Source organism: Rhynchophorus ferrugineus, unplaced genomic scaffold, assembly GCF_030347505.1.
Source record: "Rhynchophorus ferrugineus isolate W39M unplaced genomic scaffold, kcgeb_rfMv2 rfM7, whole genome shotgun sequence".
In the NCBI taxonomy this organism is placed as follows: domain Eukaryota; kingdom Metazoa; phylum Arthropoda; class Insecta; order Coleoptera; family Curculionidae; genus Rhynchophorus; species Rhynchophorus ferrugineus.
The window spans coordinates 31876325-31900424 of NW_027472586.1; the positions used below are offsets into that span (position 1 = coordinate 31876325).

The 24100-nt window shown below is 32.8% G+C and overlaps 1 protein-coding gene across 2 annotated transcripts in view; it reads left to right on the top strand.

Moving 5' to 3' along the window:
- EcR (Ecdysone receptor) overlaps positions 1-24100 on the top strand; it is a 604745-nt gene that overhangs the window by 45296 nt on the left and 535349 nt on the right. For both annotated transcript variants that reach the window (XR_013006503.1, XM_076409505.1), the window contains exon 2: positions 19319-19610. The gene's annotated coding sequence lies outside the window, so the exon portion shown is untranslated. The remainder of the gene's footprint in view (positions 1-19318; positions 19611-24100) is intronic.

Sequence of the window (24100 nt, forward strand, 5' to 3'; positions counted from 1 at the left end):
AGATTTCTAATATCAGGTTCTACAAATACTCCTTAATAAACTAAATGTTTTTCTTCCATAACGAAATTGCCATTTATTGCTCGCCAGTGATGAAGACGAAGTTCTTCAAACATTTTTTGCACTTGTACCAAGACAAATTGCCGACGGATCACTGCCCGTACGTGGAAGTGGCTTTGACACCGATGGTACGTTAGAATATTTATATTGTAACTTTTTTTGCATTTATACCGACGATATTCATCCAAATAATCACTTGTACAGCTTTGTTCTGCACCCATTAAAAAACAATTTCGATACCGTTGGCTTGTTAATATTTACTACTTCAAAACCTCAAAATTAATTCAAATGCTCATCTTTGAGTGTATTTCTTATGATTTTTCCACGCTAACCGAGCATATAATATCCACAAATGTAACAAAAACACTTTGAATTGATTTTGCAACGATGTCTCTGCATTTTTACACGTTGTGAAGAGCAATCACAGCACAAAAATAAGTTGGAAATGATGTTTAATGACGACATTCGGCTGATAGCTGTCAAAAGAGCGCAGTGCTACTATCATGAACGATCTCGAACACTAGAAGACCTGAGTTTAGGTTATCGAATAACGTTAAGAATCATTCTCATCTGCTGGGGTCCAAAAGTTGACCAGAATTTCTAATCTTGTATTAACAAATATCACGTTATCTTCACCATATCTACTTGATATCAACACCGGACACCCCTTAGAACCTATATTGCTCATTGGTCGGTTTCCAAACCTCACTTTAGTAGTCTCAGTTTTGTGATTCGTACTTGTTTGGCATTGTTCTTTTGTAGTTGTTTTTCACTTGTTCTCGTTCCTTTGTGTTTATTATTTATCTTCCGTGATTTGCACTTTTATCACAGTACGTGTTAATAAATTTATTATCTTGTCGATATTGAGAAAATTCTTCGAAAGCTCCCGTAGTAAAGCTTCTGGTGCCCTTTCATTTGTTTGTATATTTAGCACCAGCGATTCACAGACTGACGCTAACTTCAAATTTCTTGGATATATAAATAATAGAGCGCCAACTCTAGTTAATATTACTTGAATATTACTATAACTATGAATGCGTAGTTTTTAAAATCAAAATCTGACAACGTTGTACCGCAAAATTCCGACAGGCAACTTTGAATCAGAATACAAATCCTTTAATTTTAAGCAGTGTTTTTTAAGATTTTCTGTTATTTTCGATTATTCCTGTATTGTTGGAATTATTAAAGGGTTTTTACTGAGAAAACAAATTAATATGTCCGCTTTATCGGAAGCTATATACAGTTCTGAAAGAAAAACTCATCCCAAAATAAATTAACGAAATTCGAGTATAATAAGAAACGTCAGTTTTCTTTGCTTGCAAGATATTTATATTTTCGAAATTAGCGTTTGATTTAATTTGATGTCTGATGAAGAAATATAAAAAAAGAAAAGTTGTTGTTGCTTAGGACTGTTGTTAATTGATATGGTTCTGGAGGCATAGTATATCACTGTACAACATGGTAATTCTAAAGATTATTTAGAATTGTAAGCGCATTTCTGTAGTAACCGAATATTGCAGATAATAAATACGTTATTTTTATTTTGTTTGCGAGTTATGAGTTTCCATGTAGGACATAAGACAAAGTAGAAAGCAATAGATTAATAAAATCCATAGAGGACAAACTAAAAATGAGCTATCTGCAAGGGCGTGATTGAAGAGTGAAATAAATAATCAAAGAACAATGCAATATGTGAAACTAACTACATAATTTGCATAGATGGAACACACAGGAAAAATAAAAGAAATTATGAGTTATTAACAATACATTTGTAAACATTTCAAAGCATTGATAAATATTGAGGTGTTTAATGAAATTTTATTAAATATTTTGATTATTTACTTTATAGACCTAAGTTTTGGAAATTCAATAGTTAATTTAATGATTGTAGAGACATTCCTTTAAATGTCTCTGTTCCTTTAATATACATTTCCAAATTGTCAAAAATAAATGACCGAATTTTGTTCATTATTGTTTTAATATACATACTAAAGTCATATAATAATTTCAATATTAATTTATTCATATATTCTCTGTTTTAATAAACAAACATGTATTACTTCATTTATTATTCCATACTTATGTTTATAACATAAAAGCGCAGAAAGATCATGTAACTATACATATATTTAATGCTCTGAAGTTGTTATGATACTTTGTTATAATGTTCAGTGGCGTAGTAATTTACGCATATTACTACTTGTTAAATGTTAGTAAATGTTAGTGAGTGTTAGTTCTTGAAATAGTTTGCATATATTTTAATATGTTTTAATATGGAGACCAAACAAAAAATTTAAAATTTATTATTTTAAGTAGTGTTATGTATCAAATATATTCCTGATCATATATTGAAAATATTGTGAAAACAAGTTTTAGTAATGTATAATCTACTCTATTATGAAAGAAACATGATTAACTTAATACATCGAAATTCGACCACAGGGCGATCCTCAGTACTCATTAACCCTGGGAAGTATTTTCCGTGAATTCACTAAGATTTACGGGGTACAGCGGCAATGGTAAAGAATGTCCCAAAAAGGGTACTTTATGACATACGTACAAATGACACAAACAGGCAATTGTCACAATCCCACTTCCGCAATGTAATTACAATACAGCATTGCCGCCAAATATCAGGGAATTAATTTGCCACAAGAACACAGACTCCACAGAAGAACTCGTGCAACCTTAGAACCCGACGATAACAGTGAGGCCAAGGAGGCATCCAGCTAAGTCTGTGAGACAGTCAAAGTCTGGAGAGAGGAGAAGTGGGACTCACTTCTCTTCAATCAAAGACTTAACGCGTCCGCAGACATCTGGAAAATCTCGAAGAGCCTAGCGGGGAAAGCCAAAAAAGACAATCTCCCCTGAAATCTGAAGGGTTGGGAAATTTCGCAGTCTCGGACAGCGAAGCTCTTTGCCGAATCGTTCGAAAACCAAATGGAATGCCTAACTTTTAAAAAAGGAAGTGGCGCCACTTGAAGGAAAAAGGACATCAGAGAGACCAACAATCTAGTGAAAAGAGCGCTTCCAAACTATCTCCAAAACCATCTAGTCTCATCAAAGGTGCTGCAAAAAATCATCAGCAATCTTAAACCCATAAAGGCACCTGGTTACGATGAAATTTCAGTATTCCAACTCAAAAAACTCCCACTCAAGCAGCTCTCGGAATTAACCAGCATTATAAATTCCATCATACTTCTGCAACAATTCCCAAATATTCGGAAACATGCACACATAGTCGTGATTCCGAAAAAAGGAGCAAATTCTTCGCCTTTAGACTACAGGACCACCAGCCCGCTTAGTTCTTGTCTAAGATTGCTGAAAGAGCGATTCTGTTTGCACTCAACCGATTCACTGAGCAGAACCATATCATACCAGACGAACAACACGAGTTCAGAGCTCATTCATGAGCAAACATTCATGTGCACATCAGACCACTAGATTGGCCGCAGAAATTCACTTCGCCGTAAAGAAAAAGCACAAGCTCTGTGCGGTCTTTTTAGACCGCACAGAGCTCCAGTCCTAAATCAGTCAAAGCAGGTGTCCCCCAAGGTTCCCCATTAGCCCCAGCATTATTCAACCTCTTCATGTCAGACATCCCAATGAAGAAAGATGTTGAAACCGCCCTATACGCGGATAACACAGCGTTCTTCACCAGTTCTAGTTCTGTAGATGCCGCTCAGAGAAATCTTCAAATTCAATTAAATGCGACAGTCCAATGGTTAAATTTCTGGAGGCTGCAAATCAACCCCCAAAAAACCCAGGCCATAATCTTTCACAGTCGTGGCGACAAAAAGCCACATATCTCGGCCTCATCTTTGACCGTAGATTTCTATGGTCAACACAGATAAATAAAGCAATCTCCAAAGGCTACGGTGTCGTCACAGTGCTTAACCCTCTCATCTGCAGAGAAAGTAAATTGTCTCCGATGATTAAAGTTTTGTTTTACAAGCTGCCTATCAGACTCGTCATGTTATATGAATCTAATTCTTGGTATCGGTTAATCAGGCCAAAACTAGTGGAAAAGCTTCAAGTAATGCAAAATAAACTTCTCGGCAAACTCTGAACGCGCCGTAGTTTGTCAGAAATACCCAAATTAATCGGGAAACTGACACACCAGAAAGAAGACGGTTCGTTTTCTCCTTATACAGGAAATTCCATAAAACCTCAGCTTTCTCCAACAATTCCCACATCAGATCCCTGTCAAAGGCGTTCCCAATCAGGTAACCCCGAAGATTATCCCGCCAAAAAGCGGTTCTTCAAGCCGCCAAAGGTTATCATACTTCAAATAAAGCGCCTTCAGGGGCAATCCTCTCCTATAAATTGAGTTAACATCAGCAAGGAAACAGAAAAGGGTACTCTATGCCCTAGATATAAATTTACAAGCGTAATCAACAATGGCCTACCCAGCAATACTTTTGGCATTACCAAATACTATTTTATTTTAAGAAATGCATAATCTAATTAAACCAAACATGTTTTATTGAAACAGTAATAAAATATTGCGATTTTAGAGTAATTACGAAGTTATCAACCGACAAAGAGCTCGCCGCTCGTTTGGATTATATCAATTTTTGTCCGAGATTGGGCGTGAACGTGGTTGTACGACTTAATGACATTATTTTATTATCTCGGTCGTTTGCTGCTGCACACGTATTGTCGCGTCTGCATAACTTCCTTCCGCTATTTGTCCGAACGAAGGCCGACTGCATCGATGCAAAAATTAGGTTGGTCGCATTACTCAAATTAGCTTATGGTTTTTAAACTTTATTTATATATGGAATACGGGGGATTCCCGATAGTTAGCTAATTATAATTTAATTATGGTTATTAGATTATTTAAACATGTCGGACTTCATCAAAACCTTATACTATTTGTTAGTTTAGTTTCTTATATTTTGGACCCTCCCTTTTACCAACTAGGGTTTATCTGGACTGGACCTACAGTTTAACGTGGGCTCCGAACCACGGTCCTAGACATGTATAGTCGCGACTCCAAAATATCTGATACTGATGACACGGAATGCAAAGAGCTTGGGCGGGAAGCAAGCAGAATTGGAAGACTTCATGACAACCTACGACGTCGACATCGCTCTCATTCAGGATTCGTTCTCATTCCCTGACACTTTCGCATCTTCCCTCTCTCGAACACTTCTTTGTCTACAGAAACGATAGAATCCCGTTTCGAAGCGGTTGAAGACCAACGACTTCTAAACAACCTCCATTAAATCGATACCTAAGAACATCCCTTCGTGATTACATCCCTGTATAGGAATTCTTCTGCATTTTACTATACAGAATATCGGTTATTCGTCGAAAAAAATTCCTAAAAATAATAGGTGGCGATTTTAACGCTCACCATAACGCTCACCACGAACCTGGGGGCGTTCCGGAGTGAATGCCGCAGGCAATACCATCATAGCTCCAAGTGCAGACTTCGCCTACGGCCTTACCCTGTCAGATGGACCCACCCACCATCCTAGCTCAGTTTCTCAAGGTGATATTTCTATATTCTTCAAGTCGTAAATCCTCCCGCCTTTGCGAAGTTCGAGTCCTTGACGAACTAGATTCTGATCATCATACACTCCTTCTAAAACCCGAGGATTACGCCACCATTCAAGTCCCACTCACAAGATTCAAGAAATAGACCGACTCGTGGAATTACTAATCTCTTTTCCTGGAATCCGATCCAATTCTGAAAATTAAGACTCCAGAGCAGTTCGAGGAAGTCGTACTCAACTCGTGATATTCAGTTTGCTATTCTTTTTAAGGCGCTTTCATATGTAAATGAAACAATATTCTTGTACGTGATGAAGATTATTTGTTTCAGTTCAGAAGTTTGTCCTATGGTCATCAATATTCAGTTTCTAGTCGTTATTTTATATTAGATTTTAATCCAATTTGGCTATAGTAATAGTTCATATAGTAATTTTATGATTTTTTAGCTTATCTTAAAAACGATTTGTGATAAAATCCGTCATCCTTTGTCATTTAAGTAAACCTCTTTGGGGAACCCAATAGCGAGTGCCATTTTCACAAATATTTTGTTCAAATTACTGTTGTATAGAAGTTTACAATAAGGATGTACTGTCATTCGGCTTTACTTTTTATTTTGCGTTATTTTAATGAACTTAACGAGCATACATTTTTTATTACTGTTGGAATAATAAAAAATGTTGGTTTATATTGTTGGAATTTTTGATGAACAAACTTCAAACTCTCGAGAATTTTAGTGGATTTTTTAAATGATTTATCTGATTTTTTAATGACAATATCGATTATCGCACTGGTCAGGACGACGGTACTCCTACCGTTATGAGTTGCGAGGTCGCATTGCCGTTTGAGCATGGATGTTGCGCAACAACGCCAACTAACAGTTGATAGGTTTAATGATGAGGGTCTTGATCGGAGCCTATGTTAAATTAATGTGGCAGAAAATTACTATAAAATAAAGAACAACACTGATAATAATTAACAATGTTCTTCGATTAGTTGCCAATGCTTATGGCACGATGATCTGGAAATCAAATAGATCTACGAACTTATTCAATATTTTGCTTTTAACCACGAAATAAGATTAGTGGATAAAACAGTAGTAACAAAATAATTTGTAAATTAAGATTGTACTAATCATATCTAACGTAAGATGTAATAAAAACATATACATACTTATTCCAATACTTGACTTGGCTAATCATTATGTGAAATTAGCTATTTTTAAATTCTATATTAATATACGTCGTTCTAACTTAGTTCAGTTTATATACGGCAAATTTGTTTACTTTTAAACTTTTGTTTTTCCGATATATTGTTCATAAATATCATAAAATGTCCTGTAATTAATATTGAACCGAATTAGTATCCGAGAAAAAATCGATAGTTCCTGTGTTTGTATCGTTGGGTAGTTGGGGTCATGAGACCGTCTAAAATCGATCCGCGTGTTAGAACGTCAACGGGTCTATTGAGGTCATGCGGGTACCCTTTGAAGGTGTTATGTAGTTAATAAGGTCGATTTTATTGGTTAACATTTCACACATTTCGGTTATATGACGGTCCGCGTTTATGGTTTACGATGGAAATTTATTCTATTTCTAAAGAATTTTGTTATTTTTTTTGCGAAGTTCGTAGCAGCTTGCTTCTTTGTCGCAAGTTCAATACACTTTAGTTTTTCATAAAACTTCAATTAAGCACAGTATGACTTAGGTCTTGGATAATAAGAAATAAATTGTTACAATCAATAATAATGTTAACAAATCTCGATAATAATAAGTCATAGTAAGATCAAATAATAATAAGACGTAAAAATTGTGATGTTGGTCAATATGAATTCATTCCTCCTAGTCATACTGTCAATAAATTCACAAAACATTTATTATTTGATGATTTTTAATCAAGCATTTGAATCATACGTCCCGCCTGATTTATCTCCATCTGACTTCCGACTATTCTGGCTGAAAACATGTACTGAGGGCTTCAATACATTCAAAATTGTTTATTAAACAGCATTAATTATGATTATAATAATTTTTATAGCGTTTTTATGTTAAATTTCAGTTCATAATTGTGGACCGTTTTTTGACATTTCCAAGCAACTATAACAGTGGTAAAAATATTAGGCGTATAAATTAGCTTTAACGGATTTTTTTTTATTTGAAGCTTTTATGTAGCAAAAATTGGTACAATGTATATTATTACAATTATTGTCCATCGATAGCCGCTACTCTTTCCCAACCTCCCCATGTAACAAGAGCGAATCTGTTTTCGGTGTCAAAATCATCACTTTTAAAACATCGAAGCCAGTAGCACATGCTGAAATCAGACATTTACCTAATTGAACAACCTAATGAAAAACGTTTCTGTTCACACTTCGACGAAAGACACATACTGAAAAATGAATTCTCTCGTGAGGCATGAAGTTGGTCACAAATATACCTGGTGCGATTTAATACGCAGTAACACCATCTGTTGTAAATTCTTTAAAATTAATTAGAGAAAATAAGGCAAGATGTAAAGAAGAAAAGATATAGTGTCATTATCTATTAAAAGAGATAATGATGCATACAGAATGAAAAAAAATCTTAAGTCATACTAGTTAGGAATTAAAGGAAAACATTAATATGAAGAACCAAGAACTTAACAAATTTCCCTTAACAAATATAACTCCAAAAAAGTGAAAGAAAGAGATACATAACCATAGAGACGCTATATTTGAATAAAAAAATTATTCCAATGCAGGTACATTTAAGAAGTATTTCTTTAAAAAATATTATGAAAATTACACAAAAATATTATGACAATACTTAAGAAGAAGTTCACTAACACAACAATTTAATATGAATAATGAAATGTAGGAGAATCTAATGACAACAAATAACGAATTATCATCATTAATATTATTTTGAGTATTATGAGAGTGTCTCTTGTTTATGTTAGTCTATTCAAAACGGTAATGACACACGTGATCAATATGTATCTTTCTAAAGTTGTATAATCTTAAATTCTCCAGAAAGAAACCGCGCTTATGCGAAACAGGTAATGAATCAAGATCAGCTTGATGTTAACTGTATCAGAGATCAAATATACGAAATGTATAAAAACAGTTGATGTTGACAACAAGTTGATGGAAAAAGGTAAACACTGGAATACTATCGTTTAGGAAACAGGAATGGTTTTATTCCTGGTGCAGAATTAGTATTTTCCTCTAAGTTCAAGGGTGACTACCATGGAGAAATGAACCATAACTTTTTTCTGGAGTACTTTGATTAATACCAAGACACGGTGATCAAAGAGGAAACAACTCCCTGTCAGTATACAATTAATATACTTTAATTGTAGGAAATTGTATTATAGAGTGTGAAAGCTTTAAATTAAATTAAAGTGTTATTGTTGAAAATATACATGAACACTTGGTTATAATGTATAGGAGAGAAATAATACTAACTCTTTTGCAGGTGTGGCAAATGCATTAAGGACAATGTAGTAATTAAATGTAGTTTTATCAAGAAATATATATACAGATAGTAACAGGACAACCTAAGGAGAAATATAGTAATATCATCATGTTTTTACTAGGAAACATTGCACCGAAGGAAACAAGAACTAAGCGTAAAACATAAATATGCTCTCTAATGAAAGTAAAATGCATTACTCAGATATACATTTGTTAATTAGGTGGATTAGGCCTTCGGGGGATACAACGACGTAAAATAAAGCGCCTAGAACTCTACCTATACTAGTGTGGAAAAAAATTCAATGTATGTAACAACTCTAACCTATAAATTATTGTGTCTGTATAATTAATTGTAGTTTTAAGTTCTTCGATAATATATTCATTAGATGTACTGTAGTGTTAAAATAAATTATAATACATAACATTTTTGTTTCATTATTTTATATAGATCAGAATGTCAGAGCTAAAATGTACTAAAACTCAGAGTTGCTCAGAGTATATATATATATATATATATATATATATATATATATATATATATATATATATATATATATATATATATATATATATATATATATATTAAAAACCTATAAAAAATCTTTTTGCCTTTCTGGTGGCGTTATAAAGAACACGTTTATACTTCGGAAAAATACGTGAAAATAATATAAAGAGTTAACGATAAATTAAATAAAATTTAATCAAGCAAGGCAAATTAAGCATTAAGAGGGCATAATTATTGATGACGAAAATAACAACGATATAACAACGTGTTTTTTCCATCCCATTCGATGAGAGTAGAGGCTGCAATTGGGTGCACTTTCAATTGCTTAATGACACGAAAACACTTTTCAATTTCGTCTCGTATATTAAATTTCGCGTCTAGACCGGAACCGTCTGGGCGATCGCTAAACAAACAATGTCACTGCGTCTGCATTGCATTTTGGTAACAATACCGACCGCAGAAATAACAAACATAAATTAAGTATTTGTATCGCCGATACGCCGATATAATGTTAGTTTCGTTGATATCCATTTTCGTAAATATTCAACTTTTTAACGGTAAGATAATACACTAGGTATCTTATTTTTTGTTTGATATATAATTTTAAAGGATTATATAGGCCTATAAACTAGATTTAAAGGTTTTTTTGTAATTTGAAACTTTATTGGGAAAAATCGGTATAATGTATTCAACCGACTTGGAAAAAGGAGGAGGTAGGTCTATGTTAGGGTGTATATTTGTTTTTTTAATATATGTTCGCCGATTTCTCCGTCAATTATGGGCCGATTTTCAAAATTCTTTTTTTAATCGAAAAAGTGTACTTCCGAGGTGGACCCACTGGAACCAAGTCAGGATCTCATTACGGAATCCGGGGAAATAGAGGGAAACCCCCAAATTCCAAAGGCACGTACACAGTTTCCAGATATTTTGTTATCTAAAGTAATCAGATATTTGTGTATAATGTTAATTGCTGAACTAATGTTACGGAAAGTCGGAAGTCGTTCAGTGCAAAAGCCATTCAGTTTACTTTTTAAGCACTAACTATGGCATACAAGACATCGTAGAAATATTGTAGAAAATTGCTTATACGGTGTAATTGTTAAAGGGTTTGGTTTCCAATCGAAGGTCACGGGTTAGATTCCCAGTGCGGAAAGTAATTTTTTTCTAGTTTAGTTAGAACATTTGTCTAATCACCTAGGCTCGGTAGCGGACCCCGGGGCTTGAAGCGCTATTTATTCTCAATCATTGTTTCTTTATTCCTATATTTTCTCATACCGGCTGTATTATTACTTGGGCTCTCCATTGTAATACTTAATAAAATAACTCAGTTATTTATTGAGTAAATATCTAATACTAAACAGAGAAAAATTAAATATGTTTAACAAAAAAATTAAACCGACTTTGAAAATTGAATAAGGAACGCACTAAAAGTTTAAAAATAATCAAAACTTCCCAAAAAATAATTACAATTTAGCTTAATACCTACCTAAATCTATTTATCTATATACAATATTATTTTAACTACTAACTACTACAACTTTGAAGTCGGTGCCGAGCCTAAACAATACAAAAATAATAATATAGTTTTGGAACGTATGCAAAAAATTAAATTACCAACAGAACATTTATAAATTGATATAACTCTTTAGGCTCGGTTGGGTTCTTAAAATAACATTATGAACAAAACAAATCTAATATGTTGCTCGGCACTAACTTCAAAGTCATCAGTTAGTAGTAGTTAAAATAATATTGTAAATAGATAAATAGGTTTAGGTAGGTATTAAGCTAAATTGTGTGTATATAGTAGAATATAAAATACATATAGTAGATAGGTTAAATAAGGTTTTTATTTATTTTTCTTTAGTTATTGCAACGATTATTATGTACATATTTTATTTTAAAATGTTTCTTGTGCTGAAAAAATAAGTTTGATTATTTTTTAACTTTTAGTGACTTCCTTATTTATTTTTATTTATTTTTTAAGTAGGTTCAATTTTTTTGTTAAAAATATTTTTTAGTCAAAATATTGTCCAACGATGGCTGCTATTTTTTCCCATCTTTCTGGCAATTTACGGATTCCATCTCGAAAGAACCATATATCTTTCGAAGCTACACACCAATCGGCCCATTTTTGCTATCTTCACAAGGAATGAATCGTTTTTCAGACAGGTCCCGACTCATAAGAGTGTAGAAACCATGTGGTCGAGCGTTGTCAAACTGAAGAATAATATTGTTGTGTCTTTGCTCGTATTCCGTTCATTTTTTCACGGCGTGCTCGACTCAATCGCATCAGTTATAGTCAGTAGCGATCGCCATTGATGGTATTATTAGGTTTTAGCAGCGTTCCGCGCAAAGCTGATCCCACCAAATACAGCCATGCATATTCGGCCTGGCCGCTGACGTTCGTACATAGTCATGGGTTTCCATGATATTTTTCACATTAGACCATGCTAAAAACAGCTTTTCGTCCATGACCAAACGCCTTTCAATGTACCTTGACTTCAATTATGCGGCAAAAAATATTCAAGTTTTCGATCACTCCATCACTCGTTCTTAAGGCCATTGGAAATAGTTTCTTGTGTCACTCCCAACAATTCTACACATTCTTCAAAATTACAGCTTTTAAAACGTTGAAACCAGCATTCACATATTAAAATCGTTGTAGAATCATTACCATAAGCTTCAGACAGCATTCGACGAAAGTAAAACAGTAAAATTTCCCGCAAATGCGATTTACTCGGTACAAGCTCAGATATTTTCAACGCACTGAAATTTTTCTTCTTCACAATTCGACTAAATAACATATGGCTGGCGTAGTGATAAAGGCGACAGGACAGTCCTCCTGCTGATGCTGCAGTCGCGGATTCGAATCCTGCTATGACATGGTCGTAAATTCATGTTTGTGATTGTTTAATATTTGTGATTGTCCTTAGGCAAAAGTATAAAATCCGATAAGGAAAATGATCTCAGTCACGCCAGTAACCAGGCTGGGTAAGAGCGGATGTTTTCTGGGATTATTTCTAAGTTGGTCACTCGCTAGTCGGTAGGCTTAATGCCGTGGACCGTGGTTCGGAGGCCATATTAAACAGTATTTTTTTGTTGTGTTCCTTATTGCCAGCACAAGGTTTGTAGTAAAAAGAAGCTTACGGAAAAGCTTTTTGTATTTAAATATCATAATATGAAGAGGGTTGCATAGTAGACAGTTGCTCAAACACTGGGAGATTGATGTTTGTTTTTAATGTCTTCTGAGTACAAACGGACTCAATGTAGCCATATTCAGAATTGAAATATTAACTTTCAGTTGTTCAGTTTCTAACATTTTTTAAGCTGTTACATATTAACGATTAAGCGATTCAAACATTTGTCTCGAAGTTGTAGATCTTCAAAATTATACGTACTATTTTTAAAAATACCAAGAATAGTGGTTTATAGCAGTCAGTGTGTTATCGTTGTGTTATCTATCGCTCAATTGCTTTCAGTTTTGGTTTATTTCATCGCTAATATTATAGATTTTAGTTGATATAACAAAATGCTTTAAAAATCTTTGAATAAACGGTTTGCTACTGGAATTTATTATTTTTATGACCTTGCTTATAAAATAATCAACAAGATTTCTAGTTTATTATCAATTATCTTTTGTTTTTAAAACATAGTGTTACTCTTGTGTTATGACCACAAAGGCTACTGCACCGCCAATCGCTGATTTCTTAGAATCGACGGTTTTAGTCATTGTTTTTATATTGGTTATAGTCTAATCTTTTAACTTTGGGTTTACAATTTCAAACGCTATTAGTTTAGATTACTTTGTGATGTTCATGTTATTGTTACAACAGTTCATAAGCGCATCAACCGGCAAAAACCATTATTGCCACAGCAGGAGGACCGTCTCGTCGCCTCTGCCACTGCGCCAACCAAGCGGATTGAAATAGATATTGTTATTGTTACAGTAATTATGTAAAATTTGGCACAAATAAATCGCGAAGTAACTAGATGAAACACTCCTTTAAAACATATAAAAGAAAACGACACTAAAATTGTTATATTTCGATTTTGTCGTACTTGAACATGATCAGTATCTGAAGTACCAAAAGTAAGAAAAACATTTGCCAGAAATCAACAAATGCCAGCATGAAAAGTTATTTTTGAATATCAGTAAAAGTGTTTCAAATATATTCAATGTACCAAAGCTAATACAACAGAATATATCATTATTTATACTGAAATCATTGATTTTTTGTGAAACAACGAGTTTAGATAACAAAGTTATCACATGACATGTTAAAAATATTTAGTAACACAACCTTCAAATTACTTAATTTAGTTACTTTTTGTTTGATTTTTACCGCAGTCGTACTAGGTAAAACTAGAAGATTTTTCGATTTTTAGATTCTTTTCATGATGTTCACTTTAGTCAGCATACTTCATGAATTTACCAAAGATTAATAGGCCAGAGAGTACGTTAAATTTGATAAATGACGTTAAAGCAGTATATCAGAAAGTTCAAGAAATGATCCAGGTCTTCAATAATATCTCGGATATTCAAAATATATATTAAATATCATTAAAAAATATATTTATGGTTGTAAGAATGACTTTTAGTGTTGTTTCCTTCTATATCAATGTACTTATTCTAACTATCCTCTGACTTATGGGAATGTTTTCTCTATGTTCTTCAAAATATCCTCGAAATAAGTTACTTTTTTCTTGGTTTTATGAAAATCGTTCTTGGCGAAAATGCTTTTTGAGATGTAAGAAGAATCAGGCTTTAGAGGAAGCTCAGTAAGCGATATAACATGGATTTTCAAACATTATATTATATGCTGGTTCAATAATATTAGTCTTTTGATGTATTTTAATATCCAGTTCATCTAAAAGAATACAATATTAACTATTTATTGTTTTAACCTATTCGAAGATATTTTGTGATCAACATTCTTTTTGAATGATAAACAGTAACAACTCTTTTACTTGCTTCCTATTTTCTTGTATTAGTAAACTCATGTCTCATCTATAGTAATGAAGAAGCACGTCGGATATTAAATAACAAATAAAGTGTCACACAAAATTATTTTTGTGTTTGACAGCCATAAAGTTGACTTAAGAATAATTCCAACTATGGCCTAGTAAAGTATTTGAAGCTTCTTCCCATACCGAACAGTATTTCTATAGCGATTCCTGATACTGATGCAGTCTTTAGACATCCTTCATGTGGATCGAGACTTATTTGACCAATTTCAATGAACTAACCTACTTAATAACCATTGTTTTCGAGGGCGCATATTTACCTATCATATTTACCATTTCAATATGAATTTCCGTAGCTTTCAAGCCTTTGTTTGCGGAGTATTTAATCAGTGTACGATGTTCAATTTTTTCCATTGTTAAAATATACGTCGAATCAGCTTTAAAGGATTTGAAATGAGCAATGAACTAACAGATTCAAATTGAACCCGGTTATATTCTTGTGAGAGTTGATAATATGCGTAAAATAACTATATTTAATAATGATATAAAAAAGGTTAATTAGAAGAACATTAATACATATGCATTGCGTGTATGATAAGTAATCTCTGACAGAGCTCAATTTATAAACAAATAATATAGTAGACCATCAACTTTATTAAACATCATGAAATTTATCAATACTGACCTTATTTCTTATTGATAATTACACTAATAATTATGTAATAGTAAAAATTGCGTTTGTTTAACTAATATCTTTTTTCCCAGATTAAATGTTGTTATTGTTATATGTTGATAGTTTTGTTAAGTTTTCTTAGCTGTATTAGTTAAAACAAGGGAAAATGATTGCGACAATTGCGATGGTGGTGGTTGCTGTATAGTTTTGTTACCCCTTTATTTTATTATTGTTTGTTTACTATTAAGCTATCAGCATATTATTAAGCTATTAGCTATTAGCATATAATAGATATCTTATAATAAAAACTATCTACGTTATTACTGTATTGAGGTCTGACGATTGTGTTGAACAGTAAAGCTGTTTGATGATATTCTGATGCTCCTGTCGCTATAGACGCACTACCATCTTCCATCCAGAATAGGCAGTGTTTGACAGCAATATGCTGGTTATAGTAAGAACTCCGTCACTGAGGATGTCGAGATTGATTCGCAGTAGTCCAACCAGTGATGTGAATGAGAACACCATCTTAATGATTTCAATCGCCAAATACCACATTCTTCCATTCACCTACAGATTGGGTTTTATGATCGTTGTACCACGTCTTTTGAGCTTAGCGTTAGCTTTCGTTATTGAGGATTTTGCAATCCTTCCATGAAAGTAAACTTTGTGGGACATATGGACACAACTTATCACGAAAATTGGGAAATACATATGCGTTACATTTGACGGAGAAGCAGTGTTGTCAACATGCAAGAAGATGTACTGTATTGCATGGTGTTCATGTTATTTTGTCTATATGTTTTTATGTCTTAGAAATCTAAAATTAGTTTAGAATATCTTATAAATATATGACTTAAAATGATATTTATTTCATGAAGCGTTTTTCAGACAGATCACGACTCACAAGAGTGTAGAAACCATGTGGTCGAGTGTTGTTAAGTTGCAAAATTATATTGTTGTGTCTTTGCTCGTATTCCGTTCATTTTTTCACGCAGTGCTCGACACAAACGCATCAGTTGTAGTCAATAGCGATCACCATTGATGGTGTCATTAGGTTTTAGCAGCATTCGGCCGAGCCGCTGATGTTCATGCATAGTCATGTGTTTCCATGACTTTTTTTACACTAGATTATCGTAATGGATCCACTTTTCATCACCAGTAACAATACGATGCGAAAAACTTTTTTGATTTTACCGTTGACATGGCCAAACGCCTTTCAATGTATCTTGACTTCAATTATACGGCACAAAATATTCAAGTTTTGGATCACTCCCACGTTCTTAAAGCCATTGGAAATAGTTTCTTGTGTTCCTCCCAACAATTCTTCATATTCTACTTGTGTCTGACATGGATCATCATCGAGTAATCTTCGTCTTCAAATTTTTTGGCCGTCCAGAATACTCTTTATCTTCGGTGTCAAAATTACCGCTTTTGAAAGGTTGAAACCAGTGTTCATATATTGAAATCGATGTAGAATCATTGCCATATTCTTCAGACATGTTATTTTGTCTATATGTTTTTAAATCTTACAAATCTAAAATTATTTAGAATATCTTATAAATATATGACTTAAAATGATACATATATCTTTGTGAAATGAAACCAACCAACATGAAATATATATAACGATTGTAATATTGTAAAATGCAGTTGTATTCGATTTCGTTCTAGTTTGTCCTACTTAGACACAGGTTTATCAAGTCAACTAGTGGAAAAGTACTTTTAAAAAATCCAATTAATCTTTATTATATATATTTTAGTCGGTCTATTTTCTAATAATTAATTTCTAGTCGGTTTCGCATTTTTTCGTGCAATAATATACGACACAAAACTCTAGTTCAGTTAAATATAATCCGTATTATATCAATGTACGAGCATTTTACCTGTCTATACGGTATAATTAATATTACTTATAATTATATAGGATATATCATATTAGTTAGTATAACTGTCAGCATGTTTTGCTCAGAAAATAAATGTGAGAAACCAATTTAATTAAAATTTTGTGTCGGAATAAAAGGAAATAATTGGAAAAGATTTACAGTAAATTGTTTTATTAATAGTAACAGTATCAGGAGTACAGTATTAGTGGTTATGTAAAGTATATTTTTAACAAAAAAATTGAACCGACTTCAAAAAAGTAATAAGGAACACACTAAAAATTAAAAAGTAGTCAAACTGAAATTTTTAACGCAAAAAAAAACATTTTAAACTAAAATATGTACTTAATAATCGTTATAATAACTAAATAAAAATAAACAAAAACCTTTTTTAACCTATCTACTACACTTATTTTATATTTTAATATACACACACAATTTAGCTTAATACCTTCCTAAATCTATTTATCTATTTACAATATTGTTTTAACTACTACCAACTACTAAATAACTACTACAATAATTAAATAAAAATAAACAAAAACCTTATTTAACTTATCTACTACACTTATTTTATATTTTAATATACACACACAATTTAGCTTAATACCTTCCTAAATCTATTTATCTGTTTACAATATTATTTTAACTACTACCAACTAGCTACTACTGAAGTTGGTACCGAACCCAAGCAGTTATATTAATTTAGATTTGTTTTATTGGTAATTTACTTGTTTATATTTACAAAATTATACTATTATTTTTATATTGTTTGGGTTCGGCACCGACTTGCACAAATATCTGATTATTATAGACAATAAATATAGAGGAGACATTGTACGATTGAACCCCCCCGCCTCAGAAATTCTTGATTTGGTTCCAATGGAACCACCTCGGAAGTGCACTCTTTCAATCGTACACTTGTGCAATAAAAAATAATTTTGAAAGTCGGCCCACAATTGACGGAGAAATCAGATAGAAAGAACCTTCTCCTTTTTTGAAGTTGGTTAATAAAATTAAAAATTTTATTGCTTCATTTGTCTGGTGGTAAGTTTACGTTTTCATAGTGCAACTCGTCGTGTCATTAGGTGTCGTTATGCTGGTTTGAGTCTTTTTAAGATCTTAAGTATCTTTTAGATACAATTTTTGTAGTACGATTTACACTTTGCTTCAAAAGAGGCCTCAGTTTCGGCGATCACCTCTTCATTCGACGAAAATTTCTTCCCAGCGAGCATTATTTTGAGATCTGAGAACAGGAAATAGTCGCTGGGGGCCAAATATGGAGTATACGATGGATGAGGAAGCAAATCGAAGCCCAATTCAAGGGTATTTGCCATCGTTTTGACTGACTTGTAACACGGTGCATTGTCTTGGTGCAGAAGCACTTTCTTTTTCATGCGGCCGTTTTTCGGCGATTTAGTCCTTAAAACATTCCAATAACGCTATTTAATAGTCGTTGTTGATGGTTCTTCCTTTTTCAAGGCAGTCAATGAAAATTTTTCCATGCGCATACCAAAATACAGACACTATAACCTTGCCAGCCGACTGTTACGTTTTCCCATGCTTTGGAGTAGGTTCGTCATATGCAGTACAATCGGATGACTGTCGATTGTATTTTCGAGTGAAATGATGGAGCCATGGTTCATCCATTGTCACATATGGATGCAAAAAATTCGGGTTTATTACGCGTGGCACCCACTTTGCACAGAGCTTTCTCATACCCAAATATTCGTGAATGATATAATGTACACGTTCAGTTAATATCTTTAGAGTGTCTGCTATTTCATTCAATTTCAATTTACGGTCATTCAAAATCATTTTGTGGATTTTTAAAATGTTTTCGTCGGTAACAACCTCTTTTGGGCGTCCACAGCGTTCATTTCACCACGTCTAAACTTAGCATACCAATTCTTGATGTTGATTTTCGTGGGACAGTGTCCGGAAACTCGGCATCAAGCCAAGTTTTTGCTTTTTGCTTCAACTGTTTTCTTCCCTTCAAAAATTAATATTTTATCAACACGCGAAATTCCTTTTTCTCTATTTTTTCCACAATTACAAAAGTTTCTTCGCTCAAAGTGCTATACTTCACAAAGTAATGATAAATTAATTGTATAATATATATTATAAGTAATTAATTAAAAAAGCATAATAAGAAAAATAACTAAAAAAGCATATGGATTTAATTCTAGTAGCGCCATCTATGTGTCGGGCCGGGGACAATTGACCTTCTATGCTTTCTCGAACATGTGGTACCTTGCTAACGTTTTTTTTTATCTTTTCAGATTTCGAAGGATGGTATTGGAAGTGAAGCGCGTATCCCGCCATCGATCACCTTCGCCGTGATTTCCCTGTGGAATACTGAGCTTAATAATGGAACAAAAGCTGGCCGGTTTCGGTTTTCGTTAAAGTTGCGGTTTAGTTACGTACTAACGAATTCTAGTTATTACACGTTCGACATCGAGTGAGATTGCCGAGTGAAATTTTATATTGCGTGGCAGTTTTTATAAGGAAGTTTTTAGATCGTAGAAGACCTTTTTATACAGTTGTATTTTTTCAGAGGAGGATATTATTAAGGTAAGGACAACATATAAGTTTATTTTTAATACTGTTGACTTGTTAAGGATAGAAAACAATGTTCAAACTAATGTTCTAATCTTCTTTGCGTAAATTAGTGCACAAAGACGAGTTTATGAAATGAATAATGTAATAATATATACAAAATGAAAGATGTAAAATAGAAATAATATAACATATTTAAAAAAAAATTAAACCGACGTCAAGAAATGAATAAGGAACTCAATAAATTGTAAAATATAATCTAATTTAGACTTTTAACACAAAAAAAAACGTTTTAAAATAAAATATGTACATAATAATCGTTGTTATAACTAAATAAAATCGATTTGAAGTCGGTGCCGTGCTCAAACAGTTATATTAAATTGGATTTGTTTTGTTCCTTTTTAATTTTGTGTTCATAACATAAAATTATATTATTATTTTTGTATTATTTGAGGGCTCGGCACCGACTTCAAACTGATTTTTATTTAGTTATTACAACGATTATTACGTACATATTTTATTTTAAAACATTTTTTTGTGTTAAAACTCTAAGTTTGATTATTTTTTACATTTAAGTGAGTTTCTTATTTATTTTTTGAAGTCGGTTCAATTTTTTTTTGTAAAAATACTTTATTTTTCTCTTATTAATGTTAGATATTTACTCAATAAATTACGCAGTTATTTTATTAAGTATTACAATGGATAGTCCAAGTAAAAGTGCAGCCCGTATGAGGAAAAATGGGAATAAAAAGACAATCAAAGAAAATAAGGAATATTTTAGGCACAGGGACCCGTTACCTAATCTAGGTGACTTGACGATGTTCCAACCAAAATAGAAAAACTAATAACGCGACCTCCGCGTGTGAGCTTAACATTCTAACTATTACACCATAGAAACAGTTGCCTAGCATGTTTCTACGGCTTATTTACAGCAGTTTTATTCGCCAAAATTCTATTATAACAATGCCCAAACAATCTTCAACAAAATGATTATTTTGTTATTCGGTAACGCGTAGCTCACAATTATTTTCGAGTTAATGCAGTTTCCTATTTAGAATAAAAAACCAAGTTTATGAAGTCAGTTAATGAATCCACAGGCTTTTTCAGTTTGTGTTAAGTTAATTATATAAAATCACTACTGTAGTTGAATTTTTAGCATAAAAGCAACGGATGGTATAAAATAGAAGACTAAGTTAAAATTTGATGCATGACTGTTGTTTATTCAACTAACTGAAATATCTAATAACACTCACAAATAAACAAAAAGGAAAATCCTGTTAATTAAGATAATACTTAATTTTGTTAAAAAACATGTTATCAAATATTTAAGGCTAGACCATTATAATATTTGTTGTTTTCTGCAAGGAAATTTGTATTTTTTTTACCAAATTTGCTACAGGATTTTTGTTTTGTTAATATTTAATGTTGTTAGATTTAGTTAAAGACATTAATAACTGACCAGAACAAGGTAAATTTTGTTATTCGAGCTTTATTTTGAAGCTCTAAAAGTAAGAATAATAAATTTTACTACTTTTAAAACAATGGATACAAATTCTTTTACGATGGACAATTTGGGCTTAACATCTATGTCGCTGATTCTAATGTGCTATGAGTTTTACTTATAACTTCACTGAACAAGATCAAATGGTTTTACTCTCTTTAATCTTCTGAGTATAATTATCTAGGAGCTGGAGAACCTCAACATTGATGTAACGATAGGCAACCTTATGCAGATTGTCGTTACGAATGTACCGTGGAGCATCAACAATAGTTCGCAACAACTTATTTTGGAATCTTTATTTAATATATTCTTTATTTTATATTCCTTTGGCTGGTACAACGCCGGCGTGGAGCACAAGTCCACAATCGTTTCAAGGCTTGTTGGTAAAACAAAAGCTTATTATATATTGATGGTAGAGTTCTTGGTATTATTTATTAACCTCTGGCTTCTACCTGAGTGTAACGTCCAGTGTCATGCTAAGATATTTGGTTGTATTTCTGTACTATAAGTAGTCCTACTTGCTAATTTATATAGGCTGGCTGGACCTTGATTCTGTTGTTCTGCACTGCTTTATTTTTATTCATTTTGATGCGTTATATTTCGGTTGATTCAGTGTTGCTATTTTCATCGTTAGGATTGCAGTGTCATCTGCATATGTAGCAACAATGTGCTGATACACTTCCCTGGAACACCCCTGTTTGTATTTTCCTCAAGTTCGAATAGGTACTTCTTCTTGTTTGACATTGAGAAATTATTTTATTTAAGATATAAATGTCGTTGGAGACAAATATTAATACAATAAGCATTATGGAGACTTTGTAACAGAGAAATATATTAATATTGAATGATGCGATCGATTAAATACAGCACAACTAAATGATATTTCTTTACACTCTGGATAACAATGTTCAAAATCATCAGTTACTCGACATAAAAAAAGTCCACAGAGTGGTTTTAGAAAGCTGTAAAGTAAAATACTCTTAAAGTAAGATACCCATGATAAAAACTTGGAACCGAGCGATAAATTCAATTTGTTTTGTTCGTGAATTAATTTTGCGTATATGTCACAAAATTTTATTATTATTTTTGTATTGTTTGGGCTCGACACCAACTTCAAACTGATCAGTTGGTAGTAGTTAAAATAATATTGTAAATAGATAAATAGGTTTAGGTAGGTATTAAGCTAAATTGTGTGTAAATAGGAAAATATAACATACAGGTAGTAGATTTTGTTAAATAAGTTTTTTGTTTATTTTTATTTAGTTATTACAACGATTATTATGTATATATTTTATTTTAAAATGTTTTTTTTTGTGTTAAAAATCTTAATTTGATTACTTTTTAATTTTTAGTGTGTAGCTAATTAATTTTTTTTGAAGGCGGTTCAATTTTTTTGTTAAAAATATTTTTACATAATCACTAGTACTGTACTCCTAATACTTTTTTTAAATATATTTTAAAGTCTCCTTTTACCAACTATGGGTTTATCTAGACTGAACTTATAGTTTAACGTGGGCTCCGAAACTTCCCCCAGAAGATATTCGGTCTTACCCAGCCTGGTTACTGGCGTGACTGGGATCATTTTCCTTGTCGGATTTTACACTCTTGGCTAGAACAGGCACACATTTTAAACAATCACAAACATAAATTTACGACCATACCCTAGCAGGATTTGAACCCGCGGCTATCGCAACAGTAGGAGGACCGTCCTATCGCCTTTACCATTGCGCCACCAAGCTGGCGTACTCCTAATACTGTTACTATTAATAAAACCATTTACTGTAAATCTTTATTGGTTATTTTATTAAAAATCTAAGTTTTATTATTTCTTAATTTTTGGTGAATTCGTTATTCATTTTTTGAAGTCGGTTCAATTAAATTATGCAGTTATTTTATTAAGTATTACAATGGATTGACCAATTAAAAGTGCAACCCGTATGAGGAAAAATGGGAATGAAGAAACAATGATTGAAAACAAGAAACGCTTCAGGCCCCGTGGTCCGCTACCTAGTCTAGGTAACCTGACAAATTTTCCAACCAAACTAGAACAAAAAAATGTTGTTGTTCCCGTTGAGAATTGAAGCTGCGATCTGCCCATGGGAGCATAACGCTCTAATCGTTACGCAATATAAACTGTTGCCTACTTTGTGTCTACGACGTCTTATATCACAAGGTCTGTGTTTAAAACGCTAACCGAATGGTTTTTACACTAATTTACTTCCTATTTTTTATCACATTAGCTCAGCAACAACATTATAAACAAATATCTGATTATTTTAGATAAAAGATATGTGAAAACTTTTTATGTCCTTTCGAAATTTGTGAGTTTCCGTCGATTCCCCACTTCCCCCGACATATCCTGATTTGGTTACAATGGTACCCCCTCGGAAGTGCACTCTTTCGAATAAAAAAAGAATTTTGAAAACGATCCATAATTGGCGGGGAAATTGGCGAATTTAAATAAAAAATATATACAACCGAACATAGAACTTCCTCCTTTTTCGAAGTCGGTTAAAGATTGCCAGGTGAGCGAACAATGTCCGGTGAAATCCGTCGAAATATAGGTAAAATGAAATAATTGAAGTAAACAAACAGACGAAGAGACCAGATACTTGATTGAGTGATGTGTTACACGTTTCGAACTAACGATAAAAAATAAATTTTACGCGTACAGATATTTTTCCTATCATTGCTGGGCTAATAGGTAAATTGAAGTCTCCGACCTACCACATTAACATACATTTTTTTAGCAAAATTAGTTTTTTTTATTCAACATAATTCCCCTCAAGCGTGATACACTGATTATAGCGACCCTCCAATTTTTCGATACGCTTTTTGTGGTAGGATTAGTACTTTGCTTCAAGTTTCGTCTATCACCTCTTCATTCGACGAAAGTTTCTTCCCAGCGAGCAATCTTTTGAGATTTCATAATGGGAAATAGTCGCTGGGGGTGAGATCTGGAGAATACGGTGGATGAGAAAGCAATTCGAAGCCCAATTCATGA